Genomic DNA, 16182 nt, shown 5'->3' on the forward strand with positions numbered 1-16182 from the left:
ATTACATCGGTACTAAGAGCATGCCCAACAGCATCTGGAAATGGTTCCCAATCAAGATTTTTTGGAGTTTTGAACAAAAAACAAGGTCCAATAGTAGCCCTATACAGAAAACCCAAAATCCTGATTCCCATCTCCGGAGTCCTCTCTCCCTAGAAGTAGGCGGCTGCGCTCGCTCCCAATCGCCCTCCTGCAGCCAGTTCGCGCGCTCATTATGATCTTCGAAATGTTCCTGCCAAGAGTTTTATTGCAAGGTTGTCCCGCCGTCGCCTCGATTTGTCCTGCTGTCGGCTCTAGGTCGTCCATCAGCGGCCCCATCTTTCACGTAGCCGGCCAGGAATCCATCCCAATGTCCCCCAAGCCTAGACTTCTCGATTCATCATGCCGCCAGCTCTAGGTCGTCCACCGACGACACCATCTTCCACGGCGGCGGCGAGGAGCGGCGTGGCCCTGCGGTTGCAAAGTGAGACCGTGCGACGGCGGTGACGATGCAAGTTTGGCCCGACCTTGCTATGATGTGACGGCTCTGGCATGGGCACAGGCGCGGCGACCTCTGTGTGGCGCTGCGGGCGCGCGGCTCGGCCAGCGTGGTCCATCTCAGACGAGACGGCGCAGCCAGCGTGGCGCGGATGTGGTCGTGGCTGGCGGACGTCGTCGTCGTGGGCTCACGGCCTCTGCGGGCGCAGCAAGCGGATGTTCTTTCCCCTTTTTTTCATTTTTTTTTCTGTTCTTCGTTGCAAGTATCATTTTTTTTCTGTTCTTCGTTGCATGTAAAAAACTGACGATGTTTAGGAGTACAAATTAAAGCGTTGCAATTTTAGTGTTTCTGTAGCTGGTTAAATCAATAGCCAATGTGATTGATCCTATACTTTCATTTAACTTCTGCTGACGCCGAGCGGCGTATAAGGGCAAGCGACACGAGACGAGGAAAAACTAATTCCTGATGGTAGTTTTGTATGGACCCACTTTTTTATTTTAGGGATTTTATTTTACCTAATCTCTTGGAGAAAGAACTATTTTCACACCTCAAATTCTCTTTAGGATTCCCATAATCAGATTTTTGGGAATGAGATTTAGCCATTCTCTTGGTGATGCTCTAAGTTGGTTTTTTATGGGATTTTATGGGATGGAGAGAGTAAATGAGAACGGCAGTTAAGTCCAAACTCATCGGAGACTCTGAAAAAAGCAGTGCAAAGAAAAGTTGGCCCAAATAGCTAGCAGAATGGCACCCGCGGGCCACGGTGGCAAAGAATACCTGCAAGATGGCTGCCATTGGGACTGTTAATTTCTGTCTCTGCAGCTGAGGAGATGCTAGACTGTATGTTATCTTGGCAACTTATGAACTCTGGGCAGCTTCATTCCATATTTACCAAACAAAATGCATATGTGTGTAGAGTAGTATGTACTTACTCCGTATCATATAAGTCGGTTTGAACTTTTTTAAGTTTGCTCAAATTTATAAAAAAATAAAGTAATATTTTAAAACAAAACAAAAATATTATCAAAAATATATTCAATCTTATATTTCATGAAATTAATTTGATGTTGTAGATATTGCTAAATATTTTTATAAATTTATTTCAACCTAAATAAATTTGATTAGGAAAAAAATCAAAACGACTTTTAATATAAAACGGGGGAGTACTACTAAATACGTTAACTTGCTTTATGATAATACAAACAGTTTCAGCACAAAGAGTTTTGAATAAATGTTTTGATAGATTGACAACAAAATCAACAACACAGCATAGAACAACAAGATCATATATGATCGTGAAGTAAGCGTAGCTCGAGTGATTAGGTTTCTAGTGGCAGAACCACCTCATCCGGGTTCAAGTTTTATATTTGACACTAGTGCTCGCACTTACAGTTAATTATTCTTTCAATGGTAGGTGGTGTATCTGTCGACAGCGAGGTGTTAGTGGTGACTTTGTTAATCTCATGATTCATCAGTCTATTTTTCGAAGGTACTCATAAGGATAAAGTGTACGTGTGTGATCATAGGGGTAAGTCTGCATGTGTTGTACATGTGAGCGTCTGTATTTATATATTATGATGCTTTTTTTTAAAAAAAAAGACAATATATGATCGATAGACAAAATGCAGCACTCTTTTTGTACTAGCAGGTTGGCATGGTTCCCGAGTTTGAAAAACAAACTCGAGATGTGTTTTAGCTCCGGTGTGCTTAGCAGAGTTCCTGGGAATACAATGAGAAACACTCCGGAATTATCTTAGAACTCCGCAACTTCACAAAATATGTTCCCTGTGGATAGTGAGAAATAGGCCGCAGGGATGCATCGACGATCCATTCACCGTGGATAGCGCATATGCGTGCATGAATGCAGGTACATTGAAATTAATTTAATTGCGGTATATACAATGAAATTTGATCTTGTGCATGCATTGCATACGCATGCGCGCACACGTAGGTAGGTCAATTTGAGTTCTCTTCTTCTACTCCACTGAGACTGAGGACGGACGGTTTGGGATGATGATAGATGTCACCGTTGATCTTGAGCTCCCGTTGATTTTCAAACCACGAAATCTCGCCTTCCTCCACCTTTATCCCGGCGGCCATGTTGCTGTCCATTTTCCAGACGATGTTCTTCAGCTTGGGAGCCACATCATCCTCGATTTTGAGTTTCTTAGTGTTGTTGGAGACATGATCAAGCAGAAGAAAGCTGAGTTCCTTGAACTCCCCCTTCTTGAGGGTCACCTTCTCTTCGACGTACGATTCACGGCCAAGCTTGAGCCATCGCAACATCTCCATCTTGCCGAGCTCACTCAGACCATCCTGGGTCAGTACAGTAGGCTGTGACGTAGAGTGATCTTGGAGAGAAACTGGAGCCCTTTGATCCATTGAGGAATGCTTCCTCTTGTGCTATTTCCCTTGAAGCACTTGAGGTTCAGGGTCTCGAGCTTCTCAGGAGGTGAGAAAAACTTTGCCACGCTGCCGCCGCTGCCGCCAATGGTGGAGTCAACGGTCACGAACCCACCATCACTTTCAAGCGGCAGTGTCGTGATCCAGATTGACAGGGAGCGCAGGGATTCACTCCGCATGGAGATTGTTGTGAGCAAATGCGCCATGTTTTCTTGGCTGCCACTGAGGACGATGCCCATCTTCCTTAGCCGCTTAAGAGACCCAACACGTCTAAGCTGGGCTTGGGCTTGGCGACCGTCATCGATGATCTGGACATGTTTCAGTATCTCTGTGTTCTTCCCTAGTTTTTTAGGTATCTTCACGGTGGAGAGTTGTGCGGCGTCGACAGTGACTTCGCTGACATAGCCAGCAAAGAGATGCCTCAGCTCCTGGATCAAGATATTCCTCAGAGCATTGGCCTGCAGGCGGGTGTCTCTAATTTCGAGCGTCTCCAGATGTAGGAGGTTGTTCATCTGGCTAGGCAGCCGGAAGACATTGGTCTTCCGAAGGCTCAGATACTTGAGCGAGGGCACCAGCTCACAGATGTTTGTGAGATGGAGCATTGTTAAGCCCGTGCAACCCCCTAGATCCAGCACATTAAGCCGGTACTCTTCGGGTAGGTCCTTGAGGAGCATCACCATCTCATCCATGGGAGGCAGCGGCTTGCCCGTCATCGTTGTGGTGGCCGCAAATGATACGTGTCGGCAGCGGACACCACCGCCACGGTTTGTGCTGTGGGGGTTGTGGCTTCTGAGCAACTTTCGGATCTCGATCTGACGTTGAAGGTGAGTAGGCAGGTCATCGATGAAGTTGTCGCTTTTGGAGATGTTGGAGATGAATGTCTTGACTGAAGGATCCATGATGCAGCTCTTGATCTTGAGGCCGGCCGGACGAAGAGGAGGGGCAGGACGGATGAAGCCGCGAAACACGAGCTCATTGAAGTAGCGCTCACCGGCCTCTTCCATGCTGATATCATCACCACTACCATCTCGTAGCCGACCACCTTGTTGTTGTTGGTCCTTGGCCACTAGGCCTTCGGCGAGCCATCGCCGGACCAAGCATGTCCTGCTGATGCTTTTCTCCTCGCCGAAGGTGGTCAGGTACTGTGGGCAGCTCTTGTGATGTGTGGACAGCTTGCTGTAGCATAAGACCATCACATGGTGGGACATCACATCATCATGTAGTACTGCTGATCTCTCCTCCAGATTGTTAAACAGCTCCACCAGTTCGAGCTTAAGCATGCTGACCCCGTACGGATCGGCGTACACAGCTCGATCGGAGCAGCATCTTAGCGCTGACGGCATCTTTCCTCATCATGACAGTGCCCATGATTGTCGAAACTTGATCTGCAACATCGAGTGGGAGCTCTTTGTCCATGACGTCTTTTTTCAGAGTTTTATAAGCTTCAATATAAGCCAGGCTGACATGGCCATCTTCGACTTGATCACATCTCCACTCCACTTCAATGGCACGTAGGCCTTTTTCAAGGCGCTCGCACCTCTCCTCGTCGATCTTGCCATCCCAGCGGGGGACGGGGACCACCGACAGGGTCGACGTCTCGCCGTCGTCTTTGCTTTCTGGGAGCCTGACGTCGTAGCGCTGGCGCCTCTCGCCGACCTCGCGCACACGCTCCTTGAGCGTGCGGATCTTCTTGGCGAGGCGGTGGCGGCCGGGGTGGGCACCGTGCTCAGCCACGTCGGGATGTGGCGGAGCCAGGGCCAGAAGCCCGGCTCCGGCGGGATGAGGTCTCGCCGGTAGAGCTTGACGCAGTCGACTCGTCGGCGACGTAGGCGGGGTCGCGGACCTGGTCGTCGTGCGTCGACGCCTTCTTCTTGGTCAGGTACATGAGGAAGCCGTTCATGCTGTCCAGCTCGTCCTTGATGAACTGGATGTCTCCCTCCACGGTGCTCAGCAGCTTGGCCTCATCCTTCACCGCCTTGGAAAGGTAGCCCAGCACCCCGTCCACGGCACTGTTCGTCAGGTGAGCCATTATAATTGCTCGCTTCGATCTCCAATAGATGCAGTTTTAATGGTTGGAAATACTAATCTATGTTGGAAATGGGGGAATTGAGATTGATCGAATTGGATGCTAATTTCAGATCGATGGATGCATATTTATATTGACTCCTCGTCGACGTAGCTTTTGCAATTGGCTAGCTAGAGGCAATCCATCGATCGATGAAAGAAAAAGACCTTGTAATAGGGTAGCGTGCAAACTAGCTATATACTATATGCTGCTGATCGAACAAGATATGCTACAGCTGCATATATGCATGGATTCTACAGAAAGATCGATGATGCTACGTACGAACACAAGATCGATCGATCGATCGATCAACAAATTAATTAACCTGCTGGCCAGGAAAACCAAAGCTGCATAGGGCCGAATATTTTCCTTTTCTTTTCCAAACGAGCTGTGAATCGAATCTGTCAGCTTGGCCATGCATGCATCCGCTTTGCACGCACAGTATACGCAAACTCTCATCCACGCCAAAACCGATCGATCTTTTGCACGCTGTCCGTTAGAATTAATCTTGTTTGCACACGATTTTATGGTGTCATAAAATTTAATCTCGTACATGTACATGTAGCTGGGAACGTGATGGGTTCACGTTGTCCCTGATGTCGCATGAGTTAGCTAGTGATCAGTCAGGCAATGCCACATGCATGCGTTTGCATATATACAGATCGAGCTGAGAGCTTCTTGGGTGCGGATAGGGTCATGAGACTCGGTGAAAGCAGTTAGGACGACAGTGTGTCAATTGGCAGAGGTGGATCTAGCATGGGTGATGCTTTGACTATAATTTTTTTGCTACATGTAGATAGGAAGAGGAGGTTACAACTTTGTCTATATAGTTTGTTTAGAACCCTCCTACCATTTTATTTCCCTGGATCCGTCACTGTCAGTTGGGTTTAAAACCATTTGGTTGTGTGTGTGTCGCAACACAGAAAGCCAGACAAGCGTCCTCGCTGATGTTGGTCACCAAATTAAAATCTCTTGTTTGTGTAACTCAAATTTATTTGTTATCATATGTTGTGTTCATATCTCGCGTGAGTCTGATCCTTGGCAAGAGCTGTCTGTCACTGTCCCCCGCTCAATTAATCTATCAATTGACGAAGATTACGTGCGTACGTACGTTGAGCGTCCGAGGCAAGTAATTTGAAGCAGAGACCAAATTCCCCAGTAAATTATCCGCCGCTCGCTGCCGCCGTTGTGGTGGCCGACCACGGCGAAAGGTTGGATTTAATTATCCGAGACAGAGAGAGAGAGAGAATTGCAGAATGGCAACCGGGCGGCCGGCCGCTGGTGCCGCCACAGAATGGCAGCCATGGCAATGCGCACCAAATGCTGGACTTCGGCTAGCTGAATACCTCGAGATAGCCAAATGTTGGGTGGTAAAATTACTCGGTACTAAGAGTAAGAGATAGTAGTAAATTTGTATTAAAAATTTTAATACCTCTCGAGAGTGTAAATTTAATTAGTATCACCTGATATCTCTTAAGGAACATAAAATTTCTCCACTCTATTACATAATAAAGTAAAACAAAAGTGTAAAACCATGTGTGGTTATAGTTCTTTTGTGATGGGAAATTGACAAGTACCGGAAGTGCAAGAAGTGTGTGCATGGACTAACATTGGTCAAGTTGCGACATCTGTGCCAAGACAACGGTTGTTTGGTTCATGTGTGTGCAGGTGATCGGAGTCGATCTTGGTCAACAGCGGATCGGGACTAGACTCAGGGAGGAGTTGAGGTCTAGAACGATCAAGGATCCGGGTGACAAGATTGGACACAAGGTTGCACACGGTGGACGGACACTGTATAAGGAGGTCTTTGCAATGGGCTTCGCAAGGTCAAGTGCAAGCGCCGGATTCGCAAAGAAAGCCGACGAAGGAAAGGAGCAAGCAGTGCTACAGTACACGTACTGTAGCATGCAGCCAATGAGGAAAGTACATGTGTATGCACTTAGTTGGAAGACTTGGTCAAGCAAGCATACGAGCTGTGCATGTGTGTGCATTGGCTTGAGCTGTGCATGTGTGTGCCTTGGCTTGATATGCATGTGTGTTGTGATTGGTTGGCAGGGAGGCCACCAATCCATCGTGATCATGGGCTCGGCCAGGATGCCACACGGCTGAACCAGATTAGCCCAGTCCAAGATGGAGCAGGCCGGCCTGATCCAAGCAACGACGGCCCAGCTTGGCAAGCAAGGGCGTCAAGGCAGGAGGTCTCGGTGACGGCGCGCGCGTGAGGGACACGCGGCAGGCGCGGACTCGGCCGCGCGCTCTCGCACGGGAGATCGGCTACTCGTGGGACCCATGCCAAATTCGGACGGCGCGCGCGGGAGGAGAAGGCGCGCGCGGGAATTGGCGAGGGCTCTCTCCAAGACGACGTGGCGCTCACTGGTTCGATGTGGAGGAGTTCCATGTGGGACCCACGCGGTTTCGCCAGCGCGCGCGGGGCAAGGCGCGGTCTTGCATGGCCGCGCGGCGGCTTCCTGTTGGTGCAAGTGATGAGCACGCGGATCCGCGCAGCGTGGGGAGCTCAGATCGACTAGGTGGCAGCAATCTGGACTGCTTCCTTCAACTCTAAGAAACAATGGGTGGACCAAATCTGTTCTGAGCTAGGGTTTCGCCCTAAGGGTATTTGTGACAATGTTTTAGGGGGTCTTAGGCTATAAAAAGAGAGGTGGATGCAATGGTGGAGGTGCCCCTTTTGTAATCCTTTTGGAGATGCTCGGTGAGAGAGTTTATGTGTGACTTTGGAGTGTGTTTGCCCGAGAGGCTTTTGTGTTAGAATTAGTTTGGTGTGTGTTTGCACAAGAGGCTTTTAAGTTTGAGTTAATGTTCCTCTGAAGGTGTATGTTTGCTCCTAGTTGAGTGGTTATTTTGCAACACCTATGAATGAAATGATTTGAAGCATTTCGTTTTGTCTTTGCCTTTTAATTTCCCAATTTAAATTCAGCTTGCAATTTGAATTTTGCGATGACGAGTTTTGCTATCTCCTCCTCACCTCACTTCTATCGGGAATTCCTTCTCTCTTCTTTTCTAGGTCCGGCTTCTCTAATAGCCACGATTCTAGTAAGAACTTTGAGAAATCCGGTTTGATGAGTGTTTTCGGGGATAAGTTTTGAATTGCTATATTCACCCCCTCTATAGCCGTTCTTGGTCTTTCAATCAAAAGTAAAGCAAGCTACCCTCTGTCATGCAGACCATATATCACTCTAATCTAAAGTAATGATGCGCGATGAAAAACGAAACACTACTATAACTGACGAAACTAGACGCTACAGTAACTGCGGAAATTACACTCATTATATTACTTGAACACAACAAGGAACATCAATATATTATATACTATTTCAGTATGTGCGATACGTACACGGTATATACTCCCTTCATTTCTTTTTTTGTACATTTGCAAACAGAGCTAGTACGAGACATGCATTGTTATGTTGGACAGATCAACTAAATCACAGCACACACAGGTTACAACCTTACAATATAAATGAACACAGGCGGCAGTTAACTTGCGATTATTCTTACCAGAACCCCAGATATATAGAAATATGTAAGTAGGTCTTCAATTAATTATTCTTCCACCTTCTGATCTCCTTCTACTGTGATGAAGCAACGTAGATATCGTGGTAAGGGGAACACGTAGATCTTGAGCTCCCTTATTTGATGAATTCTTGAGCTCCCTCTTGGACTTACAGGAATGTGATTGAACCCCGGCCGGTCCAGAGTGATCTTCTTCGTGCTGTTGAAGTTCCAGTCAACAACCTTTTCTAGCTTGGGAGCTGCTGCATCGGCGGCCTCAAAGCAAAGTAGGGGCGTGTTATTGATCCTAGAAATGCCATCGGGGGAGATCGTCACCAACGTCCTCGTCTTGTCCAAGTTCCACACAATCTTCTCCAGCTTGGGAGCTGCACGGGCTTTGATCAAGGCCGTCTTAACGGAGACATGATCAAGCAGAAGGAGCCTCAGCTCCCCGAACTCCCCCTCCTCGAGGGTGACCTCCCTTTCGATGTATGCTTTGCGAAGCAGCCTGAGGCAGCGCAAGCTCTTCAGCTTGCCGAGGATCCGCAGACCGTCTTCGCGCAGTAGGGTGTAACGTAGAGTGATCTTGGAAAGCGCTTGGAGCTTTTCGTTGATCCATGTAGGGAGCTTATAGCCTCTGTTGTCGCCGCCATTTCCTCCCTTGAAGAAGCACTTGAGGTCTAAGCTCTCAAGTTTACTGGGAGCTAGGATTTCTTCTTGTGAATGGTCAAGAGTCACGAACACGTCGTCGCCGGCCATGTGCTCCGCAGCCGGCGGTGGCGGTGGCGGTGGCTCCGTGATCCAGACTGACAGTGAGCGCAGGGTATCTCTCCGCTTGGAGATTACTTTTAAGCAAATGAGTGATGTTACCTTCACTACCGTCGAGGACGACTCCCAACTTCCTCAGCTGCTCTAGAGACCCAATCCGTGCAAGGTCGGCTTGGCCGTCCTTAATTCGGACATGGCGCGACGTCTCCGTCTTCTTCCCGATCCTGTGAGGTACCAGCACGGTGGAGTCTGACTCATTTTTCTTGCCTTCGCCACCGCCGTCAGTACTGATGTTGTCGCCGGCAAGGAGATGCTTCAGGTTGTGGAGGTAGATGCGCCTCATAGCGGTGGCTGGCATGTTTTTGGTGTCCCGGATGTCGAGCGTCTCCAGCTGCCACAGGTCCTCCATCTTCTTCGGCAGACTGGAAACGTCGGTGTTCCGGAGGCTCAGATACTTGAGGGAGGTCACCTTGCAGATACTCTTGAGGTGGCTCTTCTCCAATCTATTGCAGCCCCCTCAAGAGTATCTCTTGCAGACTTCTCCGGCTTCTTCTTCCATGGTGGTAAGAGGCGGTTCGACGACCCTGAGGGGCAGGAGGCCCTCGGCGACCCATCGCCTGACCAAGCACGACCTGCTGATTTTATCTTGAGTAAAGACCATCACCGGTCCTTAAACTTGTACCGCTGTGTCATTCCGGTCTCTAAACTCGCAAATCGATCGTTCAGGTCCTCAAACTTGTCCGACTGTGTCATCCCGGTCCTTAAACTTGCAAATCACTCGTTTCGGTCCTCCAACTTGTTCAGTTGTGTCACCCCGGTCCCTAAACAGGACGGTCTAAAAACTTAATATCAAAAAATAATTCATAACTTTTTCATGTGAACTCTAATGAAGACAAACTTTATATCAAAATTGTAGCCATCGACGCGACCTACAACTTTGTAGTTGAAATATTTTTGAATTAAAACTGTTTAGGGTCCCAAAATATTATTGCATGTTTATAGATTTTGAAATTTTAATTTTAAAATTACATTTTTGGAAAAAAAGACTTAAAATAAAAAAAATCAACTACAAAGTTGTAGATCTCGTTGAGGGATACAATTTTGATATAAAGTTTGTCTTTATTAGAGTTCACATGAAAAAGTCATGAATTATTTTTAAATATAAAGTCTTTAGACCGTCATATTTGATCCAGATGATATTCAAATCCAAGTTTATGGACCGGGGTGACACAACTGAACAAGTTGAAAGACCTAAACGAGTGATCTGTAAGTTTAGGGACCGGGATGACACGGTCAAACAAGTTTGAGGACCTGAACGGTCAATTTGAGAGTTTAGGGACCGTGATGACACAGCGGTACAAGTTTAGGAATCGGTGATGGACTTTACTCTTTTATCTTCCTCTCCCATGGTAACCAGGTACTGCAGGCAGCTCTTGCAGTGCGTGGGCAGCTTGCTGTAGCAGAAAATCATCACCAATTTGGCCACATCTGCTCCTGTAGTCTCAAGCTTCGTGAATAAATCTCGCACTTCTTCTACTATACGGTCCCGTAGGGTTAGACATACAGAGCACGTAGCAGCATCTTCATGATGGCCACATGATCCCCCTCGATCTCGACGCATTTGTTCAGGATATCCTCTAGGTGTTTGCGAGCAATAGCATCATGTCCAAGACTATGAGGGAGCTTATCGATCACTCCTCTGAAAGATTCAGCTGAAACATCTTCAATGATCACTCCTTTGAAAGATTTAGCTGAAACATAGGAATTCGTCCTTCTTCTCCTCAGCCTTGCTGTCTCGGAGGACCGGCAATGGCGACTCCTCCGAATTGTGTTGTTCTGGGAGCTTGACGTCGTAGCGCAGGCGCCTCTCGCCGACCTCGCGCACGCAGTCCTTGAGCTTGTGGATCTTGTTGGCGAGGCGGTGGCGGGCCGGCACGGGGCGGAGGCGCTTGGGGATGTGGCGGATCCACGGCCAGAGGCCGCCCTCCGACGGGATGAGGTCGCGCATGTAGAGGCTGATGCAGTCGTCGGGCGACGTAGGTGACGTCGCGGACCTGCTTCATCCAGGCGCGGAGCTGGTCGTTGTGCGGCGTCCTGGACTTGGTGAGGTGGAGGAGGAAGCCGTTCATGCTGTCCATCTCGTCCCTGATGAACTGGATCGATGTCGCCCTCCACGTACGCCTCCCAGCAGCTTCGCCTCGTCCTTCACCACCTTCGACAACACACCGAGCAGCGAGTCCACCGCGCCGTTCGTCAGGTGCGCCATTGTGGGATGCAATTATCTTATGATATATCTCTTTATCTTGATCTTGATCTTTCTTCTATGTTCTAGCTACTAGCTGGTGAATATTTGGGTTGCTAGCGATATGATGCAATATTTGTATATAGAGTAGAGGGAATTGATCGATCGATCGATCGATCGAACAAAAGATGTAAAATCAAAGTTGTTTTTTTTTTATTATTCTGTGATGAACAATTGGGCATTGGAGATTATTGGTTTTGTTATTTGGAATTTATTCACGAAGTGGTTTTGGAGATGATTGGAGTTCACAGGTGAATCTACAGGAAATCGCTGTTATTTCATGTGACCGGTCAGACTGGGCAGGTGTTGCCGGTCAGACCGGTGGTGATCGAGCGGTCGGACCGGCCAGCCCGCGGTCTGACCGGCCGACGCTGTGTCGGTTTCGGTTTCAGGTTGTTTATTTGGATATCCGTGATTATTTCATAATTATGGCTTCTAGATGGATACTATACGTATGTAATACTATTGTTTGCTGCTAATGAGTCAAGTTGGAGATAGCATGGTCTCGGAATATGGTTTCTTTGTTTGTTCCATGTGTAGATGACTCGATGTCTCGGGAGAGTATTTGTGGTGATGGACCGGGAGTCGGCTTGGGGATAAGACGACGTCCGTGGTGGTCAGAGATCATGCGGGATAATAAGGCTAGAGTTGATGCACGTAGTTGATGGAGATTCCATATGGCATACGATGGAGTTATTGTGTGTGTATGGGATGCGGAGTCGAATTTGGAAGGAGTCTAAATTTGATACGATTGGTTATGTAAAGTTTCTTTCTTGTACTAGAGGGTTTCCTAAGGTGTTTAGGACTCCTAGTATGAGTTTGGTTCGTGGCTTTAGGCTGCCTACCTCGGGTATAAATAGAGGGGGAGCGTGAGGCTTCCCGGTATCGCTTTTGAGAGCAATTGAGTTGAGTTTTGAGTTAGAGTTTCGAGTTTAGTCGAAATTTTTGTAAGGAGTGCTGTTGGTGCACTTTGTAAACACATAGAGAAGTAATAAAGTCATCATCCACTTTAAGAGTTCTTCGATTTGTGTTTCACCGGGTTTCGGCGGTCCAACCGGTGACATACCGGCGGTTAGACCGGCGGCATAGCGGCGGTCAGACCGGCGGGAGTACGGCGGTCAGACTGGCGGTGACAGGAGTCAGCAGCAGGCGATCTCAGCGGTTCGACCGGAGTTTTATCTCGGTCAGACCGACGTTCATCAGGTGGTCAGACCGGCGCATTCATTTCGGTTAGACCGTGATTCGTCGAATTCGAGGGTAACTTTTATTTCCGCTAAAAGTTTTTGGTTTTTGGATATACCAACTATTCACCCTACTCTGGTTGGCTTAGTTTTTGCTATTCGATTATACAAAAGACAGAATTAAAGTGCCAGACGGACTGTAGCGTGCAAAGCTTAGCCTTTGTGGATTCTGAACAAGATGGTAGAGCTTAAATACGTACAGATCGAACCAGATGTAAATGCTACAGCACCAGCTAGCAAGGAAAACAAAGCATAGGGCGGGAGGTCAGAATATTTTACTTTTCTTTTCTTCTTTTGCAAAGCAAAGTACATTATAACCCTGTGGATCGAACGGATCGAATCGAATCTGTCAGTCGTCCAATCCCGTTGAACAAGCTCTAAGCGACCTGGATGATCCATGGCATGCAAAACTAAACACATCTCTCTCGCCATCGATCAATGGCATAGGCTCGATCGAGAGGTTGGTCTGGCGTTTTTCTGCGACATGGAGAAGATTGGGCAATCGCATGCATGGCAATAGGGTGAAAACGGTACAAAAATCTTTCCGACGATATCATTTTCATAAAACTAATATAATAATAATATTTTTACCGACTGTTACCTTTGGCGTTCAAAAAAAAATTGGTCGATAGCAAAAAAAAAAATACTAGTACATTCGTTCGGGCTTCACGATATCGCTGGCTACGCCACTGCTCTCGATACCGTCATCGGACTCGTCGTGCTCGCCTAGCGCTGGTCCCGGTCAACGGACCCACGGTGGTGACCCGACGACGGCGAGGTGTTCGGCAGTCGGCACGGCGATGTGTTTCGTGAAGCAAAGCGTGCTGCCTGTCACGGCCTAGAGTTTTCCCCTTTTCCTTGATTTAAACATTTGTTAAATAAATCGTCCGAAGAAATTATCTTACTTAACCTAGAGTTGAATCATAAATTAATAAATGCAATTAATAATTGGAATTGGCATTGTGGGATTTTTCTTGTGTTTCACATGTCTCAATATATTAACAGGATTTTTAGTGAAATTTTCAGAGCCTTGGAAACAATTTTAACCAATTAAAAATGAGCAAATGCAATATTTTAAATCCCAGGAAAATCCTTTTCTTTTTTTCTCTTTTCTTTTCCTTTCTTTTTCTCTTGATGGGCCGTCGGCCCATCTCTCCCCCGCGCTCAGCCTCCCCTTGTGGGCCGGCCTGCTCCCTCCCTCCTCTCTCTCTGGGACGCCGACAGGTGGGCCCCATCTGTCGGTCGTCTCCTACCTCCGGCCGTTGGAGCCGGAGCTCCAACCGCCCCGCGCCACCGCCTTCTTCGCTCCACGTCGCGCCCGCACCCCGCGCCCACGTCGTCGCCCATCTCCTCCACCTCTCCCGCGCGCGCGCGCCCGCAAGTGGTTGGGGATTTGAAATCCCTCAACACCCCTCTCTCTCCCTCCACTCCCCCACGTCGCCAGCCAAATCGGGGGCTTTCCCGGCCACGTCCGCCTCCCCCTCCACCTATAAATTGCTTCCCCGAGCCTCCTCTCCCTCTTTCCGTTCTCGCCGTGCCCTTCCGTGCTTCCTTCCACGCTCGCGCCGCTCGCCGCACGCACCGCTGCTTGCCGCCGCCTCCGGCCGCACGCCGCCGTTGCTAGAGCCGTCGCCTCGCCGCGCAATCACCGCCGCTAGCTTCGCCGCCGCGAGAGCTACCTCGGCCGCCGCTCGCTTTCTGTGCGCCGCCGCCGTACCACTCTCCCCACGCCACACCCGAGCTCGGCTGCCGTCTCCCAACTCCGGCCGGCCGCTCTAGTCGCCGTGGTCATCCTCCCCTTCCCCTAACCCGGTCATCGCCTTTCCCAGGTTGTGCCCGACCCCGTCCGCCATTGTCGGAAGTGCCGCCGCCGCTCGTCTCTTCTCGCGCCGGTCGCCGTCATCGCCCCGGTGAGGCCTCCCTCCTCCTCTTTTCCCCTTTCCTCTCCTTCCTCCCGCTGCCGCCGCGCCGCCGTCCTTCGGCCGTGCGCCGCTGCTTCCGCACCAGTCGCCGCCGCCTCCCGTGCCGCCGCTTTCGGCCGTCGTCGCCACCTCCCGCGCCGCCGCTTGTCGTCGCCGGCGACCGCTTGCCGTCGCCGGCAACCGCTCGCCGCCGCCGCTCCCCATGGCCGGCCGACCGGCTTTTGTGCCGAGCCGAGCCGTGCCTGGCCGCCACCCGCGCCGTCCGATCGGCCTCGGGCCAATCCGGACCGTCGGTCCCGTGGACCGGCGGTGGACCACCCGCGTGGTCCCGGTCCACGGTGGACCGGCCGCCTTGAGCCACTGACATACGGGGCCCGCTTGCCGGCGCCCCCCCACTTCGCTGACATCACCCCTGAACGTCGCTGAAGAAGCTGCAAGAGGATGGCGCCCTCCCCGGCCGCGGAACCATGGAGAGGGAACCAGGAGGTACAAAACCTGAACCCGTCCTGGGTCGTATGGTTGCGATCGAGGACTACATTCTTTGTGGCTTTCTTCCTCCGCCTTCTGAATTTCTTCTCTTGGTCTTGAATTTCTACGGCCTTTCTCTACTCCATCTGAACCCCAATTCCATCACTTTCCTTAGTATCTTTTCACACCTTTGTGAGGCCTACATTGGGGTAGAGCCCTTTCTTGATCTCTTCCGCTTTTACTATGAACTGCGTTGGATGGAATCCAATCGGGTGTCTGGATGCGTCGGATTCCGACTTAGGGACGGCCTGAAGTCGCGCTATATCCCTTTCCAGTGCACTTCTTCTTGTAGCAAATGGCGGGCGAGATGGTTCTATCTTTAGATAGAGAGTTCGGATCCTGTCTTTGTTGTTCCCGAGGATGTCACGACCAGAAATAACCCAACGGGCGTTCCTTACGTGCGTGTATTATTCCTTGTCCCAGGAGGCAAGGTACACCAGAAGTTGATACAATTCAGAGTTTAATAAGCGGAAGCGTAATTAGTTAATTATTACATGGGCAGCGACGGCCCAGCACACTCAAAGACAACGAAAAACAGCGGAAGACTAAGGCGATGACCACAGGCGCTTGACGGCAGGCACGAGCTAGACACCAAAGCCTTCATCATCCAGGGGCTCCTCTTCTGGGTTTGGGAAAAATTGAGCAAGACTGAGTACAACCACCGTACTCAACAAGACACACCCACAAGTGCAGCATAAATGCAAAGGAGTACAATGGAGTTATAGTATAGGGGTTAGGTTTTGCAATAAACAGCATTTAAAAGGCCCTTAGTTGCTCAAAGCTAAATTTAAAACACGATCCTAGAACTATTTAATATTATTAAACAAGGCCGTGAACCCACACGAACCTGCCTTAACCCAAGGCCTACGATGATTCAGACCGAACTGGCAACCCGACCCTGGGTCCCAGCTCGTCCCAAGCCAACCCAGGCCAACCATTCCACATTTTAGTTGTTAAGCAGGTTTTAA

The 16182-nt window shown here is 49.3% G+C and overlaps 2 pseudogenes; both read right to left on the reverse strand.

The window, feature by feature from the left end:
- Window positions 1-2431: 2431 nt before the first annotated feature.
- On the reverse strand, window positions 2432-4907 carry LOC127755848 (disease resistance protein PIK6-NP-like; annotated as a pseudogene).
- Window positions 4908-8590: 3683 nt separating this feature from the next.
- On the reverse strand, window positions 8591-11487 carry LOC127753953 (disease resistance protein Pik-2-like; annotated as a pseudogene).
- Between the last annotated feature and the right edge of the window lie 4695 nt (window positions 11488-16182).

The sequence above is a fragment of the Oryza glaberrima genome, chromosome 11, assembly GCF_000147395.1.
Source record: "Oryza glaberrima chromosome 11, OglaRS2, whole genome shotgun sequence".
NCBI classification, from domain to species: domain Eukaryota; kingdom Viridiplantae; phylum Streptophyta; class Magnoliopsida; order Poales; family Poaceae; genus Oryza; species Oryza glaberrima.